This window comes from Schistocerca cancellata, chromosome 6 (assembly GCF_023864275.1).
Source record: "Schistocerca cancellata isolate TAMUIC-IGC-003103 chromosome 6, iqSchCanc2.1, whole genome shotgun sequence".
Lineage (NCBI taxonomy): Eukaryota > Metazoa > Arthropoda > Insecta > Orthoptera > Acrididae > Schistocerca > Schistocerca cancellata.
The window spans coordinates 563,757,359-563,780,643 of record NC_064631.1 but is presented as its reverse complement, the minus strand read 5'-3'; the positions used below and the strand labels follow the sequence as shown (position 1 = coordinate 563,780,643).

Sequence of the window (23,285 nt, the reverse complement as noted above, 5' to 3'; positions counted from 1 at the left end):
TATCTACAGATTTATTGAAAGTAGCAAAGTGCGTAATAAATATAGGGTGATTCAGCAACCCCTGCCAATGGGCTTTATGTAATCCACAATACCTACAAAAATCACGTGCAAGATTTTTCAAATTCTCTTGCTCATTATGTGCAAACTAAGAGTCCTATAAAAAATGAACAGGATTGTATGTAGGAAATTTAGTGTAGTTAAATTTTCTATTGGGATACGTCACCTCTGGAGGCAACAGTTGACGAGTTATTCAGTAAAAACGTATCTGGAGGTAACTTTTGTTCATTTTTCGGGAACAATTCCAAAACTAAGGCCTCTAGCTATAACGTACCTCAGTACGTTTTTTTTTTTTTGGGGGGGGGGGGGGGATCTGATGATGTTGCGGGTTGCATAAACCCATCTGTGGGGTCTGCTGATCACCCTGTATAACTGCAGTAACGGAGCACCAAAAACTGTGCACACACACGGACAGAAACAGTGGGAAAAACGATCCAGGTCCAAGTCTGATACAAACCAAGCTCGTCATAACAAACAGTCGTAATTTGAAGTAGAACCTTCACGGAACATGAATGATGCAAGCAAGAGAGAGTGGCCAGCGCTGCTGGTGTGTAGCTAGCCCCAACCAGTCGGTGGTGACGCTGGCAGCAAGGGAAGGAGGCGCTCTGGTTTCATTCTCTCGCTAGAGACTTCAATTGTGGACACTGCGGCAGTGGTGGTGGAGATATATGTGGGCACGCCACCACGCTATGCGTCTTTTTATTGAATTTGCCTGTCCTGGGACGGTGAGATTTCACCGAATCTGCAGAGTCTAGCGATATTGCGGTTTCGCTAACAAATTGACTGTGTCATTTTCACAGGAGATGCAGTTACCAAACCCCATGCTTTCCTAAATAAAAACCCTTAATTGTTCCTCATGTATAAACCAGAGTAAAAGAATGTTAATTGGTAGACAAGAGCAACATGCTGTATAACGTTGGAGTACTACCATTTTTAAGGCTAAAAATTATCTTTTTCACAAACTGCATAGCAGACTGCAGACTGAGTAACGAATCTGTACAGTTGTTAAACCGATTTAAAGTAGCTCGAGCCCCCCACATTGTGATTTGTAAAGTCTCTGTTTAATGCTAAAATACAGTCTCCACTACACAGACTCAACTGAAGTTCAACTCGCAACAGAGTTGTTAAAGTCCAGATCAGCTCAGCACATGAAAAATTACGAGACCCACTGAACCGCAGACAAAATATTTGAAGATGTTGACGACTGCAAAGATTATTGTAGTCCCCACTAAGCCACTGCGATAAATTTCTCTGTCATGACCGCAGCGTCGAAAAACTACTAAGTTCTTAACACGTTTGGCTTGAACATCGCTTCACAGCAATTGTGCTAACAAACTGCGAAAGACGCCAGATGGCTATCGTCTTCTGTAAGTTCGGTCCTAATACCCCCACAAATTCCAAGACCTCACGTCACTTAGCACCAACATTCACACATACATGTTATTTCTACTAAAAACTTACCTTGAAACTATATGTGTAATTTGAAGCATCCTAAAAATCTGTTTAAATGATATCAATGCAAAATCCAAGATGTAGTGAAACAATATTATGAAATTTGCTGCTCACCAAGTAGCGGATATGCTGTATCGCAGACTGGCACAACAGAAAGACTGTCACAAAACAAGTTTCCACCCAATGAGGCTTTTGTCAACAACAGACGACAGACAGACACACACAGACACTCACGCAAATGCAACTCACACACATACCACCGCAGCCCCTGGCAGCTGAAGGCAGACTACGAGCAGCAGCAGTGCATGGTAGGACAGGCACCTGTGTGGGGGTAAGAAGGTGGCTAGCACAGGGAGGGGGAGGGATAGAAGGGAAGGGGTGGGGGACAGTTAAGTGCTGCTGGGAATCATGAAGGGAAGAGGTGGAGACAGTGTAGGGCAGCTAGGTGCAGTCCAAAGATTAGACGGAGGGTGGGTGAGAGAAGAGGGGTAGTGCAAAAGGAGAGAAATAAAATGACTAGGTGCGTTGGTGGACTAGACTGCTCTGTAGTGCTGGAATGGGCATGGAGAAGGTGCTGTATGGATGAGGACCAACGAAGGTTGAGGCCAGGAGTATTGCGGGAACATAAGATATATTGCAGGGAGAGTTCCCACCTGCACAGTTCAGGAAAGCTGGTGTTGGTGGGAAGGAAAGTCTAGGAAGCAGTCACTAAATGACGAATGTCATGTTGGGTGATGTGCTCAGTAACAAAGTGGTCCAGTTATTTCTTGGCCACAATTTGTCAGTGGCCATTCATTCAGATAACTAGCTTGTTGGTTGTCATGCCCACAAGGAATGCAGCACAGTGGTTGAAGCTTAGCTTGTAGTTCACATGAATCGTTTGACAGTTAGCCCTGCCTGCTATGGTATTGGTGATGTTTGTGACAGGACTAGAGTAGGTGACGCTTGGAGGATGTATAGAACAGGTCTTGCTTCTAGGCCTGTTACAGGGATATGATCCATAATGTAAGGGGTAGGGAGCAGGGGTTGTGTATGGGTGGATGTGTGTATTGTGTAGGTTTGGCAGCCAGCACAATACCACTGTGTGCGAAGTGAAAAGTATAGTAGGCTGCACATTTCTCATTTCAGAGCACAACGAGAGGTAGTCGAAATCCTGGTGGAGAATGAAATTCAGTTGCTCCAGTCCTGGGTGGTACTGGCTCTCCTTTTTATCTGGATGATGAGGCATTGGGAGACGGTGGGTGACTGGAAAGGTAATGCACAGGAGATTTGTTTTTGTACAAGGTTGGAGAGATAATGTCTGCAAAGGCGTTAGCGAGACCCTCTGTGTATTTCGACAGAGACCGTTCGTCACTGCAGATGCGATGGCCATGGTTGGCTAGGCTGTATGGAAGTGACCTTTTGGTATTGAATGTGTTGCTGCTGTCATAGTGGAGTTATTGCTGGTTCTTAGTAGGTTTGATGTGGACAGAGACACTGATGTAGCCATCGTTCAGGTGAAGGTCAACATCTAGGAAGGTGACTTGTTGAGTTGAGGAGGACCAGGTGAAGCGAATGAGGAAGAAGCTGTTGAGGTTCTGGAGGAATGTGGATAGGGTGTCCTAACCTGCACCAGATGAGGGGTTTAGGATTTGGGGTGTTTAGGAAGGATTACTCTAGATGGCCTATGGATGGGATAGCATTGGATGGTGCCATGTGGGTGCTCATAGCTATACCCCTGATTTGTTTCTAGGTAATGCTATAAAAGGACAAGTGTGGGTGACGATAGAGTTGGTCATGGTAACAAGGAAAGAGGTTGTTGGTCTGGAATCCATAGAGTATTGGGAAAGGTAGTGTTCAACAGCAGTAAGGCTATGGGCATTAGGGATGTTGGTGCAAAGGTAGGTAGCATCAATAGTGGTGAGCAGGGCACCATGTGGTAAAGGAACAGGAACTGTGGAGAGTCAGAGGAGTAAATGGTTGGTATCCTTTATATAGGAGGCTGGATTACAGGTAGTAGGCTGAAGGTGTTGGTCTATGAAAGCAGTGATTCTCTCAGTGGGGGCACAGTAACCAGCCAGAATGTGGCATCCTAGGTGGTTGGGTTAATGGATTTTAGGAAGCATGTAGAAGGTAGTAATGCAGGGTGTGGTGGGGATGAGGAGAGAGATAGACAATGGAGAGAGGTTCTGGGATGGGCTTAAGGATTTGAAGAGAGCCTGGAGATCCTGCTGGATTTCTGGAATTAGGTCACTGTGGCAATGTTTGTAGGTGGATGATTCTGACAGTTCGCAAGATCCTTCTGCTAGGTAATCCTTGCGGTTCAAAACAACAGTGGTGCATCCTTTGCCTGCAGGTAGGATTATATGATCGGTATCAGTTTTTAGGTGGTGAACTATAGTTCTTTCTACAGATGTAAGGTTAGTTTGTATGTTGATGGATTTGGGGAATGATGGTGAGGCAAGGTTTGAGGTTAAGAAATTCTGGAAAGTTGACAGGGGATGATTTGGGGGCAGTGGCGGTGGATCACAGTTGGATAGAGGAGTGAACTGACAGGGTTCAACAGTGGTCTTTGGTTGACTCTGATTGGTAGGGTTGGTGGTGAAAAAGTGTTTCCACTGTAAAGACCAGGAGAAGGAGATAAGTTCTCTAACACGACCTGCATGACTGAATTTGAGAGTGGAGCAAAAATTGAGGCCTTTCGAAAGGACCAATATTTCTGCAGGGCTAAGGCTTCTAGAGGAACGGGTCATGACTATGTTTCGGATCAATTCAGCTTCTATATTCTGTGTGGTGGTAGGATCGAGTTATGGAGGGTGGGGTAAATGTAGTATGTCTGTGAGACAGGATTTCTCAGCTATGAGGGGAGGTTTGGAGGTTGTTGTGGTGGACAGTAGTACTCCAAGGCGGGAACAGGAAGAGAGCAGGGTGGAGAGCTTTTTGAGGTGGCGTTAGGGTTGTTGCTCTAGTTCCTGGAGGGCAAGAGTTTCAATGTGTGTTATGGGTTCCAGGTATTTGGAACTGCATAGCAGGACAAGTTTACGGATGGAGAGAAAGCACTGCAAAGAGGTTTGCAATTGATTAATATGGTTTTGCAGGACTATGTTGGTAAAGACTAAGGATTGTTGGAATCTGAACAGAAAGGATTGTCGGTATATGAACAGATGGAGATCATTGTTGAAGGAAGAGTGGTAGCTGCACATGAGTATTTTGATGGTAAGTCCATTTGGGGGGATTCCATAAGCCAAGCAACATCACAGTAACCCATGTGGGACTATGTTATAGCTAGGTATCCTGTATTGATGCAGATGGAAGGAGCAAGGAAGCCTGGTGATGGAAGAAACAGGAAAAGAAACGTAGAATTACGTATGAAAAAGTTCGCAAAAGTAATCCCAGATACATGGGAAAAATCACTAAAAGGATGAAACGGATGAAATAGTGGGAAACAAGATGAAACTGAGGGTGTATGACGATACTGACAGGATAAAACCCTCTAAAATTGGTGTGAAGTCATAATAAGGCCAAAGAAAAGATATAAATAAAGAATATATATTTTACTGTGGGTTGGAGATATGAGGGTGAATAAGCATGAAGAAGGGGCACAGCGGGCGTGACTGGATGAGGTGAAATTAGTAACTGCGAACTGGAATAGAAGGGAGAAGGAGGGGGCGGATGGGTTGGTAGGATGAGAAACAAGATCGTGTGGCACAAGAAACGTATGGCAAATAACACGCGAAAATACGGGAGAGTGACACAGGGAGACTGATTAAATATTTTCAACATTTCGCGGCCCTGTCAGCAACTGTATAAATATTAATTTTAATTTTAAAAACCAACAGCCTCAGTTGCAAAGTTTACCTAGATTTACCTAGGTTTCAGTCGTTATAACCCAACCTTCTTCAGAATAAAAGTAACTACCGTTAGTCCATAGTGGGCATTATCAAGCTCAAACTGCAAATCCATAAATTATCGTCAGAAAAGCGTATCTGAAACTGCCTCGGCCCCACTTCGCGACCACGATGCGGCAGCCACGAGTGCTATACTGGAACTGACTGTAAAGTTATGAGGCCCGCCTAGGCGGACACAATACGCTGTGCCTGCGCATAAACTGTATGATGGGTACTTGTTGGGACAAGACGCGAACCTAACACCTGACCTTGAATTTACTAGTAAAGTGAAACAGCTGAGGAAAAGGGCGTATATGTTATCCTGTGCAGAACGGACTTAGATCGACTGTCTTAACATCTATGAAGTATTCGTTGGTCATGATATGAGGAAGACATCACGTGCTTACAACGTATGGCGTGTCTAGGAAAATTTTGTGCTTAAGCACGAAGTTTATGCACCTAAAAATAACTTGGGAGTGGGAAGGATGATACAAAGCCAACATCGTCATTATTATGACTAGGTCTACTTCTGTAACTTATAACCATAACTTCGCCATGAAGCTTAATCAGCTAGGTCTTGTAGCCATCTGTTGTGAGCGGCCGAGACTGTTGATACAGTGTGGCTCGTAACCATAATGTGCAGTGCGATTTGTAAGGCGACAAGAGAAACTCTGGAAAGAAGGAAGGACGGATATTGTGTATAGTAATGCATTAAAAATAGTAACAAAGAAAACGGGCACAGGGTTTAGGATGGAAGAAAAGTCGTCAGGCAAAATTAAACAATTGAAAATCCAGGATGGAGTTGAAAAATATTACGAAAAGGATAGCTGCTACTCATCATATAGTGGCGACGCTGAGTCACAGATAGGCACAACAAAAGAATGACACAAAATAAGCTGTCGGCCAACAAAGCCTTTGTCAAAAATAGACGACAGACATAGACACATACTCACACAAATGCTACTCACACACACATGATCACAGTCTTTGGCAGCTCAAGCCAGACTACGAGCAGCAGCATCAGTGCATGATGGGAGAGGTAACTGGGTGGGGATGAGGAGGTGGGTGGGGCAGGGACGGGGACAGATGGCAGGGTAGGGATGGTGGATTGTGAAGTGCTGATGGGGACGTGCAGGGGCAGTGTGGAGAGAAGGTAGGACAGCTAGGTGAAATCCGGTTAGACAGAGGGCAGGGGTGAGATGTGGGGTAGTGTAAAAGGAGATAAGTAAAAAGGCTGGATGCGTTGATGGAATCAAGTATTGCATAGTGCTGGAATGGGAACTGGGAAAGGGCTAGATGGGTAAGGAGAACGACTAATGCAGGATGAGGCCAGGAGCGCTACAGGAATAAAGTATATTTTGCAGGGAGAATTCTCACCTGCACAACTCAGAAATGCCAGTGCTGGTAGGAAGGATCCATATCGCACAGGTTGTGATGCAGTTTCTGATATGAAGACTGTCATGCTGGACAGCAAGCTCAGCAACAGGGTGATCCAGTTGTTCCTTGGCCACAATTTGTCAGTGGCTATTCATGTAGACAAATAGCTTGTTGGTTGTCATCCCCACATAGAATGCAGCACAGTGGTTGTAGCTTCGCTTGTAGAGTATATTTCTGCTTTCAAAGGTAGCCCTGCCTTTGATGGTATAGGTGATATTTGTGACCAGACTGGAGAGGGTGGTGGTGAGAGGACGTACGAGACAGATCTTGCAGCTAGGTCAACTATCTATCATCACACTCACTCACTAATCTTTTTTCCTCTATTTCGTCAGTTTCATCCTTTTCGTGATTTTTCTCTTGTATTTGGGAGTACTTTTGCGAATATTTTCCACACATTATTCTATACTATTTACGATTTTTTCCTATTTCTTCCATCACTATGGATTCTTGTAACTCAGTACCACCCAGGAATGTAGCAACTGAATTTCATTCTCCACCAGGATTTCGACTACCTCTCATTGTGCTCTGAAATGAGAAATGTGCAGTCTACTAAACTTCCCCACCCCCACACCCTCACACAGTGATATTCCGCTGGCTGCAAATCCTGCACAATACACTCATCCATCCATACACAACCCCTGCTCCCTATCCTTTACCTTATGGATCATATCACTGTAACAGGCCTAGAAGCAAGACCTGTTGTATACATCCTCCAAGCGACACCTACTCTAGTCCTGTCACAAACATCACCAGTACCATAACAGGTAGGGCTAACTGTGAAACCATTCATGTGAACTACTAGCTAAGCTTCAACCACTGTGCTGCATTCTTTGTGGGCATGGCAACCAACAAGCTAGTTGTCCGCATGAATGGCCACTGACAAACTGTGGCCACGAAATAACTGGACCACCCTGTTACTGAGCATGTCCCCCAACACGACATTCGTCATTTAGTGACTGCTTCCAAGACTATTCTTCCCACCAACACGAGCTTTCCTGAATTGCGCAGGTGGGAACTCTCCCTGCAATATATCTTATGTTCCTGTAACCCTCCTGGCCTCAACCGTCGTTAGTCATTGTCCTCGCCCATCTATCACCTTGTCTATTCCCATTCCAGCACTACAGAGCGGTATAGTCCGCTAACGCAACCAGTCATTTTACTTCTCTCGTTTTCCACTACCCCTCTTCTCTCCCCCTCCCTCCGTTTGATCTTCAGACTGCACCTAGCTGCCCTACCCTCTCTCCATCTCGTCCCTGCATGCTCCCCAGCAGTGCTTAACTGCCCCCACCCCTACCTTTGCCAGCCTCATCCTTAGCCCCGCCCAGATGCCTGTCCCATTATGATCCGATGCTGCTGCTCGTAGTCTGGCTTACCTGCCAGAGACTGTCATCAGGTGTGTGTGAGTTGTGTTTACGTGAGTGTGTGTGTGTGTGTGTGTGTGTGTGGATTTCGTGTATTTTTGACAAAGGCCTTGTTGGCCGAAAGCTTGTTTTGTAACAGTCTTTTTGTTGTGCCTATCTGCGATTCAAATTCTCCACTAAATGTCGAGTAGCAACTGTCCTTTTCACAATATTGTTTCAATGATATATTACACTTATCAGTATCTGAAGTAATGTATCTGTCTTGTTTTATTAAATAAATCGACTTTAGCTAAGTGTCTTAGTAAATGGCCTATCACTGGTCAATTACACAGATAGTCAAATATGTATATTACTCAGTTGAAGTGTATCAATGAGCATTTTAATTTAAAGAGTCAGTTTAATTTGCAGATACATAATTACAATTTTTATTATATATTTAGTGAAACTCTGTACAGAAACCTTCTCAGCTTTATAACTAATTACACATACCACTTTCATAGCTTATCTATATATGTATAAGCTGAATTACCTCTCGTTGTTCGTGCAGATAATTCATCGTCCTCAACCCTGAATACTATGGCGTCTGCACGTGTGCAAGAGTAGATAAAGCCAAGGGGTGGTTATAGTTAAACTACAGTTACTCATAAAGGTCCAGTGTGGGGTGTAATTGTTGTATTGCAGAGAAACATGATAGATGTGGAAAACAGATTTACGCTGGAAAATATTTATTTCCAATTTTGGCCACCAGGTGCAAATCTAGCGTAGTACAGCACATCGTCAATGCCTCCAGTGTTCATATTACACGAACTGTGTAAGCGGCGGTAATAATAAATTCAGCATTATGCCTTTCTCATTTGTTTGGCCTTTTATACCCACATCTCGTCCCTAATCCATTACATACATAAACATTTCTATACATCTTTCTTGCAGTCACAGTGCTAGATTTTTCCTGGTGGTCAAAAATTGGAACTTTTTATTTTCCTGCACAAATCGGTTCCGCATTAGTGTATATATCTACCAAGGTTCTCTGCCATACGGTAATTGCAGCCTGCACTCGACCTCTGTGGGTAGCTACACTTTAAATACAACCACCCGATGTGTAGTCCTTTGTGTATGCTGGCGGGCAGACATGATGTCACGTACGGGCCCATGTGAAGTTTAACAGATTCTCATGCTCATAGTGTCTCATCTTGCAGGAGCTACCGCGTCTTCCTACAAGTGCAACACACGATCAGAACCAGTCACCTCTAATCTCTTTTAATATATCGTGTCACAGTTTACAAACCAGATGCGGTGCATCAGCTTACGACCTACCCCAGTAAACTTATAGATTTTGAAAATCTTTTCGGGTTTGCTGCCGGATCCTAAAATCAACTTGACTCGATATTTCGGCGATCCAACTGTTCGCCATCTTCAGGAATGCTGCTTCTGCTGATGAGTCCCGCTGAGAACTGACGCAAGATTGCAATTCAACGTCCTATATAGGCCACCGTTCAGTACACGGCGCATGCGCCGCCCATCACGGTTTCTACCTTTCAAAACAGGGAGGTGGCGCCGCCCTTGGTGAAACATTGCTGGCAGCGATATATCGCAATCCATGCCGAACCGAAGAACGTTCAGTTTTGATGCGAGATAATACGGGATTCCACGTTTTGCTAAGAGGAAACCCATTGTCTCTGTTGATTAAATTATCAGCTAACCTAATTTGAATCGCCTCTTTATAGACACTATCCCAAAATCCGGAAATGTTGGCAATCACAACAGTTTCCTCAAATTTCATTTTGTGAAATTTGAGGAAACTGTTGTGATTATTACGCCGGGAAAGCTTACGTAATCACAAACTTATAGATTGATTTTCAACAAGATACTCTTATGAATTAGTGCCTCTAAGAGGAGAAAGATATTTTAGTAGCTCAACATACCCCTCTCACAAGGAGCAGATGACAGGATTGTAGGCAACATACATAGAATACTCACGCCGCAAGGTGCCTACACCTACTGTCTCTCAGGATATTACCGACAATAAAAGGGGACTAGCATCACCGGGAAGCGTTAGCGAGCATTTTATCTCTAACAAAAGTAGTTCCACATGACATCAACTATCACTCCTAGACGTGTGATTCAAAGACGTTGAAACGCCCTGTATAAACTTTCTTACTCTTGTGCTAAGTATGTTAATAATTGGTAATCACTTTTCACTGGTGTAAGTTTTATATTATTTATCACTGGAGGTAATTAGCTAACTGGGCAATAGACTAACATTACACACAAATTACCAGTTATTAAGTTACTATATTACTGCATGCGGTTCTGTTAGTAGTTACTGGTGTAGTGTGCACTGGTGGAATTAATCAAACACTGCAGTTCCTGTGGCTCAGTAGCTACGAATCTTAGAATTTAGGTATACATGTCCGTCTCTTGATAGTATCTTGCGATGTGGGCATAGAATTTTGGCTATTAGGCAAGTTTTGTGACTCTTGTCAGTAGAAGAATTCTGTTTGACGACTGTCTTTATAAATTTTGACCTGCTGACCAGCTAAGAAGTGGGTATTTTAGATGTGCTACTTCTGAGTGGTGATTTTACCAATAGGGAGAGGGGGTGCTGTAGCGATGTGCAGCGTAACAGCAGTGTCCATTATGGATTCTTATAACTGATGTTGCTTGTCGTTGGTGAAAGTTTTAACTTTGAATAGCACTTTCCTTTTGGAATGTATTAATGAATACGTGCAAAGTTATGTCCTTACATCAACTGAGAGGTTTCCCAGAATCTGTACCAATCATTAAATGGCCCTTTAGTTACGTATAAAGAAAGGTATTCCATTCGTGATGCTACCTTTTGTTAACTGTTCGACAGTTTCATTGTCTCTGGTTGGGGAATACCCTTGGATCCAAGGAAGTTGAGCTCTTTTGTATTCTTGAAGATGCGATTCGTCTACAGCAACTAAATGAAAGGCAGTTTGTTTTGTACCATATAAGTTTAATTTCCTTTTATTTGTGAAGCACCTTCAGAGGAGATTTTTTAAGGTAAGGGGGCTCTTAAGTAAGTAATACAAGACGTTGTGAGATGTGTTTATTCAGGATTCCAATAACCGTATTATTCCCCACTGTTTTGGCTAGAATACCATATTTTTGAACATAATCTCCGTTCATTGCGACTGCCCTACGCCACCTTACTGTGACGGCCTGTATGCTTGCTTGGTACATGCTACTGGTTGACATGAGTCAAAGTCTTGCTGCATCGATGACCTCCCCATTATCCACGTACTGCTTCCCACGGAATGCTACCTTCATTGCGCCAAAGAGATGGAAGTCAAAATGTGTGAGATCCGAGCTGGAGCGTGAGGGAGGGAAAACAATTCAGTGAAATTTTTTGAGCACCTCGTTTTTTGTACTGGCAAACACGATGAAGTCGTTTCTGCAGTTTCCTGAGGGTAGCACAACACTCTTCCGAGGTAATCGTTGCACCACGCCTACCTGGTCCAAGAAGACCGTCTCCATGAATTTACCGGTTGCGGGTGCAGCTTTGAACCTTTTCCTCAGAGAGGTGGTGTGGCGGCACTTCATGGATAGCCGTTCTGATTCCGCTGCGAAGTGATGAACCCATGGTTTATCGTCTGTGACGATGCTGGACAAAAAATTTTCAGTCACCTCGTAACGCGCAAGCAATTCCGCTCAGATGGTCCATCGTTGTTCTTTAAGATCTTCTGTTAGGAACCCAGAGGGCACTTGCCTTTGAACACCTCAGCTGGTGGACGAATATGTCAGCGCTGCCAACAGAGATGCCGAGCTGCTTAGCGAGGTGTTTGATTGCAATCCGTCGCTCAGCTCGAACGAGAGTGTCAGCACGTTCCAACACTGGAGGCGTCACAGTTGTCTGCAGCCGGCCAACACCTGGAAGATTGGACAGGTTTCCTTGGCTTTCTTGTGATGAAGACAGGACGCTTCGCCCAACGATTCACCATGTTTTTCTTCACTATAAGGACTCTGTAGACATTCTGCAAGCGCCTACGAATATTATCGATGCTCAGGTTTCTATTCAAAAGAAACTCCATGACTGCCCTCTGATTGGAACGCACCTTCGTTACAGACACCATTTTGAAGACTACTTATCGGAACGTCATGAAACTGCAAGGACTGAAGCGCTAATATTCCACGTTACCACTCAATAAATGCCGCATTTTTTGAACCGAAACTGCCCGCAAATGCCCCTCGTATTCCAATATATGTGCTGTCGTGAAGTTGTGTTTGGTGTGCTTACCCAGGACGTCCGATAATGGCGTTTGCTTCCATTGTTCCCTGTTTTTTCAAAATTTATTGTTTGATACTTTATACTGATATACAGGGCTATTACAAATGATTGAAGCGATTTCATAAATTCACTGTAGCTCCATTCATTGACATATGGTCACGACACACGGCAGATACGTAGAAAAACTCATAAAGTTTTGTTCGGCTGAAGCCGCACTTCAGGTTTCTGCCGCCAGAGCGCTCGAGAGCGCAATGAGACAAAATGGCGACAGGAGCCGAGAAAGCGTATGTCGTGCTTGAAATGCACTCACATCAGTCAGTCATAACAGTGCAACGACACTTCAGGACGAAGTTCAACAAAGATCCACCAACTGCTAACTCCATTCGGCGATGGTATGTGCAGTTTAAAGCTTCTGGATGCCTCTGTAAGGGGAAATCAACGGGTCGGCCTGCAGTGAGCGAAGAAACGGTTGAACGCGTGCGGGCAAGTTTCACGCATAGCCCGCAGAAGTCGACGAATAAAGCAAGCAGCGAGCTAAACGTACCACGGCCGATGGTTTGGAAAATCTTACGGAAAAGGCTAAAGCAGAAGTCTTACCGTTTACAATTGCTACAAGCCCTGACACCCGACGACAAAGTCAAACGCTTTGAATTTTCGGCGCGGTTGCAATAGCTCACGGAAGAGAATGCGTTCAAAGCGATACTTGTTTTCAGTGATGAAGCAACATTTTTTCTTAATGGTGAAGTGAACAGACACAATGTGCGAATCTGAGCGGTAGAGGATCCTCACACATTCGTGCAGTAAATTCGCAATTCACCAAAAGTTAACGAGTTTTGTGCAATCTCACGGTTTAAAGTTTACGGCCCCTTTTTCTTCTGCGAAAAAAACGTTACAGGACACGTGTATCTGGCCATGCTGGAAAATTGGCTCATGCCACAACTGGAGACCGACAGCGCCGACTTCATCTTTCAACAGGATGGTGCTCCACCGCACTTCCATCATGATGTTCGGCATTTCTTAAACAGGAGATTGGAAAACCGATGGATCGGTCGTGGTGGAGATCATGATCAGCAATTCATGTCATGGCCTCCACGCTCTCCCGACTTAACCCCATGCGATTTCTTTCTGTGGGGTTATGTGAAAGATTCAGTGTTTAAACCTCCTCTACCAAGAAACGTGCCAGAACTGCGAGCTCGCATCAACGATGCTTTCAAACTCATTGATGGGGACATGCTGCGCCGAGTGTGGGAGGAACTTGATTATCGGCTTGATGTCTGCCGAATCACTAAAGGGGCACATATCGAACATTTGTGAATGCCTAAAAAACTTTTTGAGTTTTTGTATGTGTGTGCAAAGCATTGTGAAAATATCTCAAATAATAAAGTTATTGTAGAGCTGTGAAATCGCTTCAATCATTTGTAATAACCCTGTATTAGTTCTGTACATCGATAAGGAAATAGTTGTTTTCAAGTTCCAGGACTCATGTTCTGGTTTGTCGAGGGCTCCCCGCGAAACTCTTAGCAGTGGTGTTAACAGCAATCCACAGTTGCCGACAGACGCTGTCAGATTGAGGCCGCGAGATGGCAGAAGTGCTGGAGGCAGTGGCCGAGCGCGGCGACACTGTGGAAGTGCGGGAACTGGCCGCGAGGTACGCCACTGACATCATCGCGTCTGTCGCCTTCGGCATCGAGTGCAACTGCCAGAGGAACCCCGACAGCGAGTTCCGCCAGTGGGGCCGCAGGATCTTCAAGCCCACCATAAGGTCGGGCATCAGCACCATCCTCTCTTTCATCAGTCCCACACTCACCAGACTTTTAAGGTAATTACGGGTACTCTAGGAGCCTGTGACTGTGTGTTAATCAAATACACTGTAAGACAAAACAGAAAAACGGCACACCACGAAGGAATCATCCAAATGGGACGGAAGTACATGTACAGAGAAACAAATAATTACAGCTTCAGAAAAATTGGGTGGTTTATTCAAGAAAAAGTGTTTCACAAACTGAACAAGTCAGTAAAGCCCTGGTCCCCCTCTCGGCCTTATACAGGCAGTTATTCTGGCTTGGCAATTGATTGACAGCATAGCTGGATGTCCTCCTGAGGGACATCGTGCCAAATTCTGTCCAACTGATGAGTCAGATCGTCAAAATCCCAAGCTGGCTGGAGGACCCTGCCCATAAAGCTTCAAACATTTCCTACTGGGGAGAGATCCGATTACTTTTCTGGCCTAAGTTTGGTTTGGCAAGCGCGGAGATATGAATTAGAAACTCTTTCCATGTGCAGGCAGACGTTACCTTGCTTAAGTATATGCTCTGGATAGCTTCCTAACAAAACGAGGCATAGAACATCGCCGACGTAACACTGTACTTTAAGGGTCCCGAGGATGACAACCAAATAGGACATGCTATGAAATAAAATGGCATCCCAGCCATATAGTCGGCAACTAACAGGTTGCTGTCTGGGGCGTCTACAGACACGCCTTCACCGGTCGTCGTAGCTCAATTCGAAGCGGGACTCTTCGCTGAACATAATTCTACTCCAGTCAATGAGATGGCGGACTGAATGTGCCCGACAACACTGCAAAAGGGATTCGTGTACAGAGGTCAATGGCAGTCAGCGCAAAGGGAGCCGTGATCCCAGCCCCATCTGAGCCGACTATTAATGGTCCTTGTGGTCGATGAAAGACCAGTTGCACCTCAGATAGATGATAATGATGAATCCGGGATTCTGAGTGCCTCTCTGACGATTTTTCGGTCCTCTCGTTCAGTCGTGTCTCTAGATCTACCACTTCCTTCTCGACGCTGTGTCGGATCATGGTTGACACATACCTGCTAATATCGTCGAATAGTGGCATCACCCCTGTTCAAATGTCGAGTGATTCACCAGTTCCTCCAACTGGCATCTTTGAGCTCAACTATGTGCCTTTCTCAAATGCTGACATATGTATATATTGTTCACGCGCCTGTCTCCAAGGCATAGTTAAAGTCCAACTAAGTATGCGGAATGAAATTCGCAAAGATTTTATGCCCGGGTATCGACATGTGCCCTGTTTACTATTCATGGTAACTGCACAGTAAAATTGCGCTGCAGCGTCCCACATTCATCCGCTGGCCGCCAAAGTTTATCATTTTGCAATTTTCCATTTACCGTCGATACCTGTATGAATATCACTTTGTAACGTATTTGCATCACTCCTTCGTGATGCATCTACTTCTTCCTTTTTTTAAAAAAAAAAAAAAGGAAAGAAAAAAGTGCAGAAATAAACTCCGCAGCGACCAGACGCTCAATAAATACCCATTTATTTCCATGAACTATTTCTCATTGCTTTTCCGATTCATCTCCAGATCAAGCTTGTATACTGATAATGGAAGAATAAAGAAAATGATTTATTGAACTAGAAAAAAGTTATGACGCCGTAAAATGGTGCAATACATTCGAAAGTATCATGAAAATGGGTATAAAGTATAGGAAGAGTCGGGTAATATACAATGTATATAATAACCATGAGGAAGAAATGAATATGGAGGACCATAAAAAGAGTTCTCGGGTTAGAAAGGGTAGAATATAGGCATGTAGTCTTTCACTTCTTCTATTAAATCTGTACACTGAGGAAGCAATGACAGAAACAGGAGATAAGAATGAAAGAATGTCAACGATAAGAGTCGCTGAGGACACTGTTATCCTCAGTGAAACAGAGACAATTACGGGAACATTGAGTAGAACATAAAAGAAGATAAACTAAAGAAGTGAGTAATAGTAGAAATAAGATTACAATATCCTGAAGTCACAACTGGGGACAACGAAGTAGACGAAGTGAAGGAATTCTACAAACTAATTCATGACGGTCGAAGGAAGGAAGACATAAAAAGGAGAGCAGCACAGCAAAAGAGGGAATTATAGGCACAAATAAGTCCACTGGTATTAAACATAGAACTTATACTGAGGATGACATTTTTGTACGTTTGGATCTCATGATAGTATGGAACTGAATGAAGGACTGTGGGAAAGGCTTAAAAGAAGAGAATCGAAGTGTTTGAAATGTGGTGCTACAGAATAACGTTGAAAATTAGATAGGCTGATAAGATGTGAGGAGGTTGTCTGCAGATCCGGCGAGTAAAGAAATATGAGGGAAACACTGACAAGTCCAAGGGACAGGACGACAGGACATTCCTTAAGACAGAAAGGAATAACTTCCGTGGTACATGAGGGAGTTCTAGAGTGTTAGAATATTGTAACACATCCAGCAAATAATTGAATAGTTGGGTGTAAATGCTAATCTGAGATGAGGCGGTTGGCACATGAGAGGAATTTACAGCGAGCCGTACCAAACCAGTCACAAGACTGACCCCCCACCAAAAAAAGCATTGTGCTGCGTACTAGGTGTTACTTCACTGTGACAAGAAGGTAGTAAGCATGCAATGTATCGTCTTGTGTGTTAATTACATGACAAGTTGTTTCCAAAAATGAATTCGTTTATGTACTGCCGTAGTATGGGCGGCTTGCCAGAGTCCAGTAATACAGTCAAAAGGAAACCTGCAGTGTTCGTACAGCTGCTATTATCTAGATTCAGTAATCAGCTTTCGATCATCTTTGCCCTTCTGCTAGGCTATGATGCAATTAATTTATTAATTTATTATTATTATCAATGTAGAAATTTTAAATTGAATCCAACCTTTACTCCCGTTACCTAAAAAGCCTAGCGAGCAGTTCATTGAACTATAGTGACGTTCAGCATGCATGTTCCTGTAAAGGGTTTGTCTCCTATATCTATAGCTAATAAAATCGTATTTTATTTATAGAAAAGCTTTTGTGTCTTATTGGAATGAATGTAGAAACAAAAATATGTAATTCTTGTTCATGTTTTCACGGCGCAGCGAGTGTTCCATTTAACTTCGGGCATGTACCCGCATTAATTTCACTTCTTATAATATTTCGGGTATGTACCGTTCGGCCGGAAGACTCACTCTGAAGATGTCCGAATGGCACACGATCGAAATGTTAGGAGAAGTGGAGTTTATGCGGCTGCACGCCAGAAACTTAATGGAGCAATAACATTTTTGCATAATGTTTCAAGTATAATTCTCATTTCCGGGTCCTCAAAGTACCCGGAAAAATGACGTGTTGTATATCATTCGCGTCAATGCTGTACCGGACTTTGATTACATCTGCGATTTTCCGCCACCAATTTTTGTGCTTTCATGGGTACAACCTGTTATTCGAATTTTGGAGAGAGCGCCTGAGGGTAGACAAAGCCAAAGCAGTCGTTATTGAGATGTGATCTTGTCAGTATATCTATGTCGGGTCAAATTTAGCCGAACTGAATATGTAAAACAATGAGCAAAGCGAAGTAGATAAGTGTCAGGTTTTGCTATAACTTTTACTTTATTGTGAATAAAATAGTTATATTTTATGCAGGGTATGTTGATGCTAGGGTCTGAACTTTTCATGGCATGCAGAGGATGGGGTGCTAAATTAATCTGATATTGTGAAACCAGTATACATCATGCGCACATTGATGTACCCACGTACCCACATTCATAGCAAAAGCAATGAATCTGTTTGTTTGTTGCTGACAGGTAAGTAGCGAGAGACTGTTTGTGGTAGGGACAAACTAAGAACACACAACAGAGTGCTAAGAACAACACACACATCTATGCCCGAGGGAGGACTCGAACCTACGGCGGGAGGTGCTGCGCAATCCGTGACTTGGCGCCCCAAACCACGCAGCCACTCCGCGCGGTTGCAATGTTGGAACGTGCGGACAGCCTCACTCGAGGTGTTCGACGAATCGCCATCAGATAGCTTGCTGCACAACTGGACGCATCTTTTGGTGCTGCTGTAACACTCATACACCAGTTGGGGTACTGAAAGCTGTGAGACCGCTGGATTCCTTGCCGCCCAATAGAAGACCATAAAGCGCAACTAAGGACCATCTGGACGGAATTGCTTCCGCGTTACGAAGCTGATGGTGACAATTTTTTTGTGGAACATCATCACACGCGATGAATCATAGGTTGATCACTTTCAACGGGAAACAAAACAGCAATCTATGGAATGGCGCCACACCACTTCTCCGAAGAATAAGTGCAACGCTGCACTTTGAGTTGGTTAAGTCTTCTGGGACTCTGAAGGAGTTAGTTTGTTTGATCTCCTCCTTCATGGTTCCACGACCGACCCACTAGTGTATTGAGCTACCCTCAGGAAATTGAAGAAACGGCTTCAGCGTTTTCGCCACCACAAAAATTCAAACGAACTTCTCCATCTCCATGAGCACTTAAGGCCTCACATAAGTCTGCACACCCCAGAGGAGCTCACAAAACTTCGTTAGGCTGTTCTTCCCTATCCACCGTCCAGCCTGACTTTCGCACTTTCTGACTCCCATCCGCCTGGCACAATGAGGGCAGGAAGCGGTACGTGGATGATGGAGAGTTTTCTGATGCAGCAAGACGTTAACTAGTACGTCATCCAGCAATGTGGTACCATGCGGATATACAGGTCCTCCCAGTAAGGTGGCGTACGGCCGTCGCATTGAACGGAGATTAAACTGAAAAATAGGGTTTTTTAGTCAAAAGAGTGGGGAATAATAGTGTCTATTCTAATTCTGAATATAACCATCCTTCTTTCAGAAAAAAACTGTGTTGCATTACTTATAGAACGCTCCTCGTACAAATGCATCACCACAAATAACAGCGTGACTCGTCGTTGAACACTACAGAATACCACAAAATGTCCCATCTGATTCTGGCTGTTGCCTCTGTTATTGTGTCAGCAGTAAAGGAGGCTTGCCAACTCGAGATGTCAACTCAGCCCATACTAATCTGATCCCGACGGTCCCTTGTGGCACTCCGCCTCTAACCACTGCCTGGATTATAGTTAACGGCATCCATCTGTTGTCACAACCAGCCCCACAATCCTACTGAAACTCCCCTTAGAAAAATTTATACATGACTGTGCTTAAACTGACACACAATATTTTTTTTTAGCGCAACGCAATCTGACTTTCAGTAATCCCTGCAAGAGAACGGCCCTGACTAAATTAACCTATATGTTTCACAAATCACTTACCTCACAAAAATCTTCATTACTCGAACTACTGCAATACAGCGAGCGCCACTACTGCCAGCTAAATAAAAGATTCAAACCACGGAAGGCACTAACTACTGATAGGCATAGTTAGCAAATGAAAGATTTTAATAGAGAACAAACAATGAATTTACCTTAATAGTCATAATATATATAGCAGTTCATGACATCCATTCTTACAAATGTACTGTTCCTGATGGACACACCTCCAGATTATCCATATTTCTAGTGCGCAGATTTTCAACTTAAAAGTAATTATCATGTTGTATACGTCGGTAAGGAATGCTAAAATTTTTCTCAAGGTTAGCGTCTATGTTATTGTTCTCTGAGCCAGCCGGCGCACGTGGCTGCCTGCGGTGCAGGTCATTGTCTGCCTCTTTGTTGGCGCGCGTCGTTATTGCAATTTGGAGGTCTAACTTCTACTAATTCACCTTGTCGAGAGGGCCCTGCCCTGTTTGAATCCCGCCAGCTTTGATGAAATTCAAGTCTGTCGTTACGATTATATCGTCTGTCGTCATGTCGGTAATTTCTGTAGTTTCTTTCTTGTCGGTCACGTGGTGGCGAATTTCTCCTGGAATCGTAACTGCGCGCTGGACCGTTGCGTCTGAAGTTATTCTGTCTCCCTTGATAATAATTATTTTCGTTCCCATATTGTCTGTTTCTATGGTTGTCTCTGTAATAGTCATTACTGCGGAGAGGTGATCTTTCCCTGTAATTATTACTACTCTGCCATATGGGTGGTGTCTGTTTTGGCCACGATTTACGTTGTAAGAATAGCCTTGTCATGTCCATTTATTATTTCTATCATCGTGTAATTGTGACGGATGTGACCTATTATTGTTGTGTTCCTGTTTTCGAGTTCCGCGATAGTGTCAATTTCTAATTCTTGTAAGAGTCCCTGAAAAGCTTCAATGTCGTCTTTGCAACGTCCTGCCATGATAATATGTCGTAAATGTTCAGGTAATTTGATTGAGCAAATGCGGATGAGTTCTGAGGGGCTGTATGGGTTTGACAGGTACTGATTCTTGTGCAACATATCTTCAAAATATTTCACAAGACTGGAAAATTCAGACTGTTCGAAATGTTTCATCATTATGATGCTATGTTTTACTCGGTCTTGTGTAGCTTGAGACCAATATGCTGAGAGGAAGGCATGATAAAATTCTCCTTCACTGTGACAATCGTGAATGACCGATCGCATTCTTTCAGCTGGTTCAATCTCTAAGTAGCCACACATAAATTCTAATCTGTGTTCTAATGACCAGTTGGGAGGAAAACAATGAGAGAATTGATGGAGCCACGCTTGTGGATGAATGTCGTTGCCATAGTTCTTAAATGTTTTGAATTTACATGTAGTAATAAACAGCTTATAGTCAAAATCATCATGTCGGCGAGTCGCATATCGGTCATTGTTACTTTGTTTCGGTGGTTCCATCTCAAAATTCGGTGTACCTTACCAATTTCTTTCATAATTTCCAAAGTACCCCATGTTATTATTTTGTGGCTGTTCCGTATTTCTATGTCCCTCTTCCCATATTGGAGCGCGAGTGTCCTCTGAAATACGTAATTCTTGTATTACCTGTGTCAGCTGATCTTGTACTTCCTGGATTTCTCTTTGGTGTTACGTATTAATTTGATTCTGATTTTATTTGAATTTCCTAATTGGTTCATACTCTTCTGTGTCAGTGATGGCTACAGGTCTTGTGTCATTCAGATCATCATCTACCTTTGCAGATAAGTTAGTGAACTGATCCAAAAGTTCGGCTACTTTCTCCGATAGTGTACTTATTTCTTCAGTGTGTTTTTCTGAACTAAGTTTCAGAGTGTCCATTTGTGTTGAAATCGAATCTACTGTGTCCTTTAAGTTTTCCTGAGTTTTTGCAAGTTGCGTAACCGAATCGGTAGATGCAACTGAGTCAATTTTAGCTTGCAAGGTCTCATGATTTTCATGAACAATAGTTTGCTGTTCTTTTATGGATAATTCGTGATTCTGTAATGTATTTTCATGCCGCGAAAAAATAGGTTGGAAATGCTCACAAATTTGTGTTTTTACGTCATTACAGACTTTTTGACATTTCGATTCGATTTTGTGTAACTCAGTAGTTAAATCTTCACGTGTTTGTTCAAGCGTATATTCCGCTGAGTCTAACTTTTGAAGCTTTTGTTCCATTGTGTCTAACTTTTGAAGCTTTTGCTGTGTTTGTCTCTGATTTTGTAACATTGTGTGTAACTGTTGCTCTGTTTGTCTCTGATTTTGTTTCATTTGTTGCATTAATTGCAATAATAATGTATTAGTGTCTGGAATCTGTTCCTCTATGCTTTTCGGCAGTGCATTTGCACCGGCAACATTCACATTTTGACAAGCAGAAAATGTGTCTTGACTTATTTGAGAAAACGGTGAGGACGCAAAACCTGAATCTACAGTATTTGCAAGATTGTGTCCTGTCATTTCGGATTCCTGAGGCGAGCTGTTGCCGACCGATCGATCGATAATGCTTCCCTGTTTACTAATTGTTTCACTGCCTACATCATTATTTGCAGCCCGCTCCATTTCCCTATGCACAATTACAAAATTACTACTTTGAACATTAGTTAATCCATTGCTCGGCGGCGCTAACACAATGCTTTCGTCTTCACTGTCATTTCTCAGTTTACTTTGGAGCCTAGTATTACTTTTTTCACACGCCATTATTGTCACAATATTTCACACGACAACACAGAAAACCACAATTTGAAGAACAAAGTAAGAAAACACATTAACATAGCATTGAAAATAATATCTCGTTAATTGCAAGCGCAGCTGCGAAATACTTGGTGCAAATCTACATGCATGCCACAACTGTTTTACTGTACAGCAATGAAAAACTACAACTACAGAGGAAATTCTCTCTACAATTACGTGCTAGCAATAAACAAAGGCTGCACTAATTACACAAACTACAAGAAAAAATCAGAAGATTCCAGTGAGGTATCCTGGCAGGGTCGCTATATGAAACGTCCCCTTAGAAAAATTTATACATGACTGTGACTTTCAGTAATCCCTACAAGAGAATGGCCCTGACTAAGTTGAACTATACGTTTCGCAAATCACTTACCTCACAAAAATCTTCGTTACTCGAACTACTGCAATACAGTGAGCGCCACTACTGCCAGCTAAATAAAAGATTCAAACCACGGAAGGCCCTAACTACTGATAGGCATAGTTAGCAAATGAAAGATTTTAATAGAGAATAAACAATGTATTTACATTAATAGTCATAATATGTATAGCAGATCATGACATCCATTCTTAAAAATGTGCTGTTTCTGATGGACACACCTCCAGGTTATCCATTCTCAAAAACCCGCCATCTCACTTCCCCACATCCACCACTGCTGGCGGCTCGCCTCCAACTGCGCAACGCTAGGCGCTGTTAACAGCCAACTGCCTAACACTACAATGGCAGACAACAATGCAAACCAGCCACAGACTGCACACAGCACAGCCAGTGATTTTCATACAGAGCGCTACGTGGCGTTACCAATAAGAAAACCTAAACAGCCTACTTACACTACAACCTCCTCGCTTTGTAGACCTTCTGGAAGAACCTGTACCTATTTGTCTTTTCATTGTTATCGTGAATCCGTCTTATCACCACACGCTCTGCAGCACTTGCTCTAAAGCCAACTGTCCGTGCAATCTGCCGCTCTGGTGTTCTCATGTCTCTCATCCTGATGAATCTACCTTTCTGTAAGTCCATAAGATGACGATAAGTTCCACTTGCACGTCACCTGGGCACG

At 43.3% G+C, this 23,285-nt stretch overlaps 1 protein-coding gene and 1 pseudogene across 1 annotated transcript in view; one reads left to right on the top strand and one right to left on the bottom strand.

The window, feature by feature from the left end:
• The window catches only part of LOC126191405 (uncharacterized protein K02A2.6-like), a 314,219-nt gene that overhangs the window by 54,678 nt on the left and 236,256 nt on the right, over window positions 1-23,285 (bottom strand). The gene's annotated exons all lie outside the window — the stretch shown is intronic.
• LOC126088431 (cytochrome P450 6k1-like) overlaps window positions 1-23,285 on the top strand; it is an 80,894-nt pseudogene that overhangs the window by 21,384 nt on the left and 36,225 nt on the right.